Source organism: Rhamphochromis longiceps, linkage group LG7 (assembly GCF_057381845.1).
Source record: "Rhamphochromis longiceps isolate RC_006_pf linkage group LG7, R_longiceps_female_GT1.1, whole genome shotgun sequence".
NCBI lineage: Eukaryota > Metazoa > Chordata > Actinopteri > Cichliformes > Cichlidae > Rhamphochromis > Rhamphochromis longiceps.
In genome coordinates this window covers 44,654,730-44,664,201 of record NC_140563.1, presented here as the reverse complement: position 1 = coordinate 44,664,201, position 9,472 = coordinate 44,654,730, and positions in this window count along the sequence as shown.

The window sequence follows — 9,472 nt, the reverse complement described above, 5'->3', positions numbered from 1 at the left end:
CCACAGCCACCCTGGGGCGCACTGGCAGAGGCGAGGCTGCCGAACACTGGCGCCACCGGGCCCTCTGACCACCACCAGTAGGCAACGGGTGAAGTGTCTTGCCCAAGGACACAACAATCGAGACTGTCGGAGCCGGGGCTCGAGCCGGCAACTATCCGATTGCAAGGCGACCTCCCAACTCTTGAGCCACGATCGCCCCCAACAGTAAGTAATTATTTTATTGTTTTAACTGCTGGCCTCCAAGGAAAGTAATTAGAATATTAGTATTCAGTGTCAAGCGTACATCACGTTCATGTAAATCATGTATGTTCATGAGCCACATACAACATACTTTGATCTTAAGCGGTCTTTCTGTCAGTGCAAAGTAGTTTAACTTTAAATTCCCGAGAGATCTCAGTATAAGAGAAGGAAGTGCCATTTCAACAGTACCTCTCAGTTTTGTTTTTTTACATGATAAAGAAATACTGCTGAAGTAAATGAAAGATGTCTGTCAGGGCTTGAGCTTAAATTGTAAGAAATAAATGTGTAAAATTACAGAAGTGTTTTGTTAAGTCATAGAAAATGTCCTATTTTATTTTATTTGATTTATTTTTGCTGTCAGCAAACTGCTGGAAAAGATCTTTCCAGAGTGCACAGTGAAAAAACAGGAGCTTTTCGTTTATTTAATTGTTCACCTATTACTTCAGTTTAGTGGTATGAATGGCTGTGGGGAAGGTCTTTATCAGTAGGACAGGCTGTAAAATTTATGAAAATACAGTTAAAGGTCCAACATTTATGCCCCCCCTCAGGCTTTATGTTTGAGGATACAAGTCGACATACAGCGGGGAAAGGAGAGTTTGTTCCTGGATCAAAATGGGCCTTTGTGGGCTGACTCTTTATGTAAGCATAACTGGTCTGCATAGTGATTCTGTATTGTTCTACTTAAAAGAAGTTAAGAACAAATATATATATATATATATATATATATATATATATATATATATATATATATATATATATATATATATATATATATATATATATATATATATATATAACCTGCCTCAGTACTACATGGAAGCTCCTGTCAGGCATCATATCGGCTAAGATGAACAGGCACATGGGTCAATACATGAGCGGGACACAGAAAGGAATTGGCAAGAATACCAGAGGCGCAAAACACCAGCTACTGGTAGACAGAACAATCAGCCGAGACTGCAAGACCAGACTGACCAACCTGTGCACTGCCTGGATTGATTACAAGAAGGCCTATGACTCAATGCCCCACAGCTGGATACTGGAATGCCTAGAATTGTACAAGATCAATGGGACCCTAAGAGCCTTCATCAGGAACTCAATGGGGATGTGGCGTACAACACTAGAGGCCAACTCCAACTCCAAGCCCATAGCACAAGTCACCATCAAGTGCGGGATCTACCAAGGAGATGCTCTGTCCCCACTGCTGTTCTGCATAGGCCTGAACCCCCTCAGTGAGATCATTAACAAGACTGGCTACGGATACCGACTACGGAACGGAGCAGTTGTCAGCCACCTCCTGTACATGGATGACATCAAGCTGTATGCCAAGAGTGAACGAGACATCGATTCACTGATCCACACTACCAGGCTATACAGCAATGACATTGGAATGTCGTTCGGACTGGAGAAGTGTAGCCGGATGGTAACAAAGAGAGGGAAGGTAGTCAGAACTGAGGGGATTGAACTACCAGAAGGCAACATTGCAGACATAGAGGACAGTTACAAGTACTTGGGGATCCCGCAGGCGAATGGGAACCATGAAGAGGCCGCTAGAAAAGCTGCAACCACCAAGTACCTGCAGAGGGTCAGGCAAGTCCTGAGGAGTCAGCTGAATGGTAAGAACAAGATCCGGGCCATCAACACGTACGCCCTGCCCGTGATCAGGTACCCTGCTGGGGTAATAGGCTGGCCAAAGGAGGAGATAGAAGCCACTGACATAAAGACAAGAAAGCTCCTTACCATGCATGGAGGGTTTCACCCCAAGTCCAGCACCCTGAGGCTGTACGCTAAGCGGAAGGAAGGAGGCCGGGGACTGGTGAGTGTCAGCACCACAGTCCAGGATGAGACAACGAACATCCAAGAATACATTGGGAAGATGGCCCCAACTGACCGAGTGCTCAGTGAATACCTCAGGCAGCAGAAACCCAAGAAAGAGGAGGGAGACGAGGAACCATCATGGAAGGACAGGCCCCTGCACGGTATGTACCACCGGCAGATAGAGGAGGTGGCTGATATCCAGAAATCCTACCAGTGGCTGGACAAAGCTGGACTGAAAGACAGCACAGAGGCACTAATCATGGCAGCACAGGAACAAGCTCTGAGCACAAGATCCATAGAGGCTGGGGTCTATCACACCAGGCAAGACCCCAGGTGCAGGCTGTGTAAAGATGCCCCAGAGACAATCCAGCACATAACAGCAGGGTGCAAGATGCTAGCAGGCAAGGCATACATGGAACGCCATAACCAAGTGGCCGGCATAGTGTACAGGAACATCTGTGCCGAGTATAACCTGGAAGTCCCGAGGTCAAAATGGGAGATGCCCCCAAGGGTGGTGGAGAATGACCGAGCTAAGATCCTGTGGGACTTCCAGATACAGACGGACAAAATGGTGGTGGCTAACCAACCGGACATAGTGGTGGTAGACAAACAGAAGAAGACGGCCGTAGTGATCGATGTAGCGGTTCCGAATGACAGCAATATCAGGAAGAAGGAACACGAGAAGCTGGAGAAATACCAAGGGCTCAGAGAAGAGCTCGAGAGGATGTGGAGGGTGAAGGTAACGGTGGTCCCCGTGGTAATCGGAGCACTAGATGCGGTGACTCCCAAGCTAGGCGAGTGGCTCCAGCAGATCCCGGGAATAACATCGGAGATCTCTGTCCAGAAGAGCGCAGTCCTGGGAACAGCTAAGATACTGCGCAGGACCCTCAAGCTCCCAGGCCTCTGGTAGAGGACCCGAGCTTGAAGGATAAACCGCCCGCAGGGGCGTGCTGGGTGTTTTTTATATATATATGTAATTTTGATTAAATAAACAGTGAGCCCAAAGCTTTCTTGGAGGGGTTGCCAATTTATTTTTCATTTTATTTTTGCGTGCATGCAGGAAAACCCAGTAAATGTTGCACAATATCTAAAAATACAGAGCAAAGCTGGTATGAGATGTTTTAAACTGGCCACTGCCAGTCAGAGATTAAGAAACAGAGCAGCTATTTCTTTTTTGACAGCTTATTTGCTTGTTAAATATTTTTCCAAGAACTGCCTTGAAAAGCTGCTAAGAAATGCAGTTTGGCATCACTATCCTCATTGTGAATTGTATCAACCACATGGTTTAACACTGTTCCATACCAACGTCACCTCATTACCTGGCTCATCAACACTGCAGGAAGATCCTTCCTCATCGTTGCTATTCTGCAAAACCCCACAGTCATTTAGTTTATCACATCATCACTTAATAACTTCTCTTTGCACAATAAGAAATGCACTGCCCTGTGAGTAATAACGTACTTTTATGATGGTTGTTAAAGGTTGAATAGTATCTCACGCAAACTAACAAAGAGTATTGGATTTGTGTTGCAGAGGCGTGTACTGAAATGAAAAATGATTAATATTTTCTTTTTGTTCTTCCGCTTCATTATTCAACCCTATAAAAAATAAAACTTCCTGGTGATCATGTGTATCATGTAATCTGAATCAGAGGAGATGACAGACATTAACAGAAAGCTATAGTATCGTGTTCCTAGTGTCACAATAGATACAGTAAATAAAAAGGCTGGAATTCCACTGAATATTGCATCACTCATTGTTTAATTTAAACCCATTGTTCTCCAAGGTACTTTTTCTTTCACAGCTTGTGAAATCAGTTTGGCATTCTGCACATTTCTTCTTCCTTCAACCTCACAATTTGTGACGCGATCAAGCTCATCTCTTCATTGTAGATCACAGTACGGGGTTTTTTCCGTTTGTCGTTCATGTATAACCAGAAACAATAAATATTTGTATTTGCAGCTTTGCAAGCGAGGACACCAATCACCAAACCAATCACCAAACAAAAGCTGGAAAACAGTACAGTCTTGTAATACAGTCTCGTGAAATTTGAATGGATATTTGAAATTTGAATCTCAGAAGATAAAGCCAGTAGCAAATATAGTTTAATTTCAGGGGTGGGATACGTGGAAGCTGCTTCTCTGAGGAATATGGATTGAAGTTGACAAACAAACATAGATTTAATACACATATTACCTTTGTGTCTGTCTCTATTACTCTGTGTGTTTCTGTGCACACTTGCTAGAATCCTTTTGTCTTCAGAGATGCCTGAATACTTCATGACACAGATTCAAAAAGGTGCTCAGACATTTTGGTCCATATGGACATGATAGCATCACACAGTTACTGTAGATTTGATGGTTGTGAATTAAATCACCTGTTCTACTACATCAAAGGTGCTTTACTGGATTGAGATCTAATGACGGTGGAGTCAGTTTGAGTAAAGTGAACTCATTGTCATGCTCAGAAAATCAATTTGAGATGATTTGAGGTTTGTTTTTTTTTCTGCTGAATGAAGCCATCAAAAGCTACACTGTGGTCATATGGGGATGGACACGGCTAGCAACAATATATAGGCTCTGGCATTGCTAAATTGGTACTGAAGGGTTCAGAGTGTGCTATTAAAATACCCCCTACATGATTACACCACTGCCAGCAGCCTGTGCTTTCATCTTGTTTATATAACTTATATATAACTACTAAGCTTAATGTAGTTATATATTAAGCTATATGCTCGTTTGTGAAGCACTTTGTTGTACCTGTGACTTTTAAATGTGCTATAGAAATAAAATTGAAATTGAAATTGAATCCAATTCTGACCCTGCAATTCAAATGTTTCAGCAGAAATCGACTCTTGAGATGAAGGGAGCCTGTCAACAGTAACGGCACACTCAAAGTCAATTAAATTAACTTCTTTCCTCGTCGTGACGCTCTGTATGAACGTCAGCAGGCGTGTGTAATGAAGTGGCCAGTGTGTTTATTATGACCTACTTCAGAACTCTTATCTATATGAGATAGAAAGTTTCAGAATTACTCACTGATATAAACACAATATAAACAAGTACAGTCACAACCATTTGAATCGCATATTAAACCGCTGTGCTACAAATGTAAATACTGACTGTAAAGTACCTGCATTTGTGTTTGGGTCAGTTATTAACTGGAGCAACACAGAACTGCAGTTCAAAGAGGTGAAGTGATGCCGGGGCTGACAGAAATCCTTTTCTGCTGTAATTTATAGATTTTTTATTTTTAAATCAAGCATTTGAAATGGTAAATAATAATGAACACACACTCTTTGAATGCAGACTCGTTACACTATAACATTTGTCTTTGTTTAAAAACAGGAAACACACGTGAGACAACAGACATGCCATTTGTCTTTTAGTTTCACAAGACGCGTCGAAACTTCAATAACGGAGTTCCTGAAATGTTCCCTGAATATTAGGATTTTGTTCAGGCTGAAATCAGGTCAAGCAGCTAAGTTTTCAATTCCAAGAAGAAAAGTCAAAAATGGGTAAAATGTATTTTATGACACAGCCTTCCTTTAACCTTGCTTTAAAAAATGGTTACAAAGATGTTTTATTATAGCCCTGATGGGGGGGGGGGGGGGGGTGAACCAGATTCAGAAAGACAAACGTAAAAAGGGTTAATGTGGTTTAACCATTAGGACGATCTGATAAAGGTGGTGAGTTAAGATAAGATTTCATGCATGCTGAACTACCAAAGCAAGCGTGACGATTTATTGTCTCTAGTTCCCAGTTTCCTTATCATGTTTATAATGAAGGTGAGTATAAAGCACCAGCGGAATTACTAACTGAACTAAGAGGCATTGTTCAATCTCACAAAATAATTTTAGATAAAAGGGATCATTAAAAATGAAAGTGCTGCACCTTTAATGTTGCACTGATTGTGCAGCCTTGTTGCTAAAATCTAAAAGCAGAATCAGGTCTAATACAAAACACCTCGAAACTTACTACCCAACCCTGTGGTGAAATCGGATTTCTTGCTAAACCTTGAAGTTAGTTAACAACATCTCAGTCGTTGCTTTTTATTTCTGCTTTTTTACTTCCTTCAAAGTCTGATTTGGACACGGCTGCAAGTGAAATCCTTCAGCTAATGTTGCGAAAAACAGAGGTCACAGAAAGAAGGAAAAATAAACTTTTTTTTATCACCGGCAGACAGTCTGAACGAAAACATGAATCATATTTCTTAATGTTTAAGGTCTTAGACACATCCAAAGATTTGCATGCACTGTCAGTCACTAATCTCAGTTCATTAACAGTGATTTGTTTTGATGTGCAGGAAATGTTCTTATTTCGAGTCAAGCTTTGCATTACCACATTAAAGCAAGCATTAAACTGTCTCGTAACAAAAATATAGAGTCACCAGGCTCTTTGTGAGGTACACCTGATCAACTGCTCATCGATGCAACTCATTTAGGTATGCAAAAATGGTCAAGATCACCTGCTGACCATTGAAATGGGTAAGAATGGTGATTTAAGTGAGTTGGAATGTGGCTGCTTCAAGTTGAAGCAACAGGAGATTCTCATCATGGACGTGCGGCCGACAAATCTGTCACATCAGTATGGACCCAAATCTCTGAGGAGTGTTTTAGCTGCTTTAGCTGTCAGACAGATGGCCTCACATTTGACTCTAGAGTACAGAGAGTCAAGAGTTCATGCCCCGGTGGACGGGGCTGTGGCTCCCCACACCCGCTAACAGATCATTACATGTAGAAAAACAAGCGCGTTCATGCTCACAGGTGTACACACGGGTGCTCACACACACAAACTACACCCTTATTGGCTCCTACCTTAAAGCACACTGTGCACAATAATGTTTAACATTTAGTATTTACTGTTATATTCCCATAGATCATCATGATGTTGTTTATTCTATTGCTCTAGTCTTCTTCTGCTTGTTTTCTTTTTTTCTCAACAGGTGATCCAGGAAAAGAAAAAGAGGGGGGAGAGGGGGGAAAGGGGGGGAGAAAAAAAAGAGTTCATGCTTGACTCAGTAACTGCAAGATGTCCAGGTCACTCCACTGCCGTGCTTCACATTGCACCATGCACTATGGCCAAACGTCTCCTCGTTGGTCTCACCCGTCTAAACGACATTGTTTCACAAGTCTTGTTGTTGGTTCAGATGCAACTTTGCAAACCTAAGCTGTGCTGACATGTTCTTTGTAGAGAGAAGAGGCTTTCTCCCTGAAAGCCTTCCAAAGAAATCACACATGTTCAGTCTAATTGTCCTGCCATGAACTTTAAAAGTTAACTGAGAGTCTGAAGCGTAGTCCTTGATCATTGCTGATATCTTTCCTCCTTGGTATTTCATTAACACACACCTGAATGCTCCAGATCAACAAACTGCTAAAACTTTATAGACACGCTCATCGTTGTTGATGATTAGGTAAATGACTGCATTTAATTAGCATCACCTGACTAATACTTACCTTCTTAGTTACTATGGAAACAGTAAGGTTGTCATTAGTTTTTCCACCCTCTGCTTCTGCATTTTGACTTATGTCTGTTAAATAAATAAAATAATGGCACAATATAACAAGGCATGTGTTGCTGTTCATCTGAAGTTGTGTGTACCTTACTTAGTATCTCGTAAGGATGTTTTTTTTGTTTTTGTTTTATTAATATTATGCCCTGAAATGTAAAACCTTAGACTCAAAAGAGGATGTACTTCTTCTTTGACATGACTGAAAGCCCAATTTCCCAACTTTTCAAGTGAAGTCCCGCAGTCTTTTTTAGATAAAAAATGAAATAAAAAAATAAAACCCCAGCGTGGCAAAGATACCCACCCTGTGAAATGTCCTTCTTGAAGACAACGATGGCAAAAATGGTGCAGAAGTGAAGTTGTTTTGCAGCTTGAAAATTTACCTGATGTTTAATTTTTGCACCTCAATTTTTAAAAAATATTTCAAAAACAAAGGTCAAATTATTTTGTTGCATGGATGATCAGTCTGCTTGCAGTTCACAAATCACTTCCAGGATAAACACAGTAAACATGCAAAGGATGACCTGAAACACAATGAAAGGAAAAAAGATGGTTTTCTTCACACGCATAATGAATCCAGTCTCAACAAGTGAATATTTGTAGCTGACCTAAAATAAAAACCAAATGATTTATTTCCTTGTTCAATCAGACATTTTTAGGACGGCCTATGTTGTGAAGAAATGAAGTATAAAAACATGTGCGATTAGTTCCAGCTAGGCCAGCTTCTAATGTAATCCTGCAGTCTATCAGCAGAAATACGAAGTCTATTAACCTTCCTGCCTTCTTGGGACCTTTTTGTGCCACTGCTATGTGTTAAATGGCTGCCATTTCCACTGTGTTCAGTGGAATATAACCAAACTTGCCACAGGATAGTTTTTACCTGTCAATGTTAATATTCCAGTGTGAATTCCTTAAATCAGCCTAAAATGGCTGAGCAGCAGAAATCCCCACACCCATCACCCTGGGGACCATTTTCTGCCCATTGACTTCCATTATAAACGCTATTTTTCATCCCCAAATTATCATCATATGATTTTATTTTTTCTTCTTTTCTTGGATGTCAATGAAGACTCAGGGCCTTGAAGTTTTAATTTTTAAATTGCAAAAAAAATGCAAAAAAATAATGGCAGGTCAAAATGTATGTTGGTGCCAATCTTTGGTCCATCTAAAGGCCTACTTATAATGACAATCACATATTACTTCAACTGGTTTTTTGTGGAAATATTTAGTTTCGTTTTTTGGTTTTTGGGGCTTATAACACAGGGCGCTCATGTAATAACACTGGGATTTGAAGGGTTAAAACAACGAAAATATAATTAAAACTTTACATGAATATTTCAGGGAGAAGTAGTTTTACAAGGTTGGCTAATTTAAAGTGGAATAAAATATGGATATATGGTCTTTTTATGGCGTGGCTGAGAATGGTCCCTAGGGTGATGGGTGTGAGTTTTTTAAAGGATGGCAGGAGGGTTAATAAATGAAAGGTGTTTTTCATCATCGACTGTCACGACTTGTGTTTTCAGCTAATCTTTGAGCTTAACGAGAACAAGTATGGTTTTCTTGTGACTACGTGCACATAGTTATTGTTATCCAGGTTGATGGTCTTCTCTCAGACTTGTTCCTTGTGTTATTATCCCCTGGGTCACAGGTTGCCTTGACAAATAACACAAAGCCAGTGTATATACAAAAGCTACAGGAATCTCCACCCACAGATAAAATGGTACAAGGTAAAATTATGGTTCACTGCATTTCCTCATTGCTCAAGCATGTCTAACAAATACAACCTATTACTTATTTACTTGTTCGTCTGTGGCTAACGCCTTCAGTTAATAAAGCATTAATGCGAACTGCCCAGAAGGAAAGAATGGTAAAAAACACAATTACTGATTTTTATGCTTAGTTTTCAATG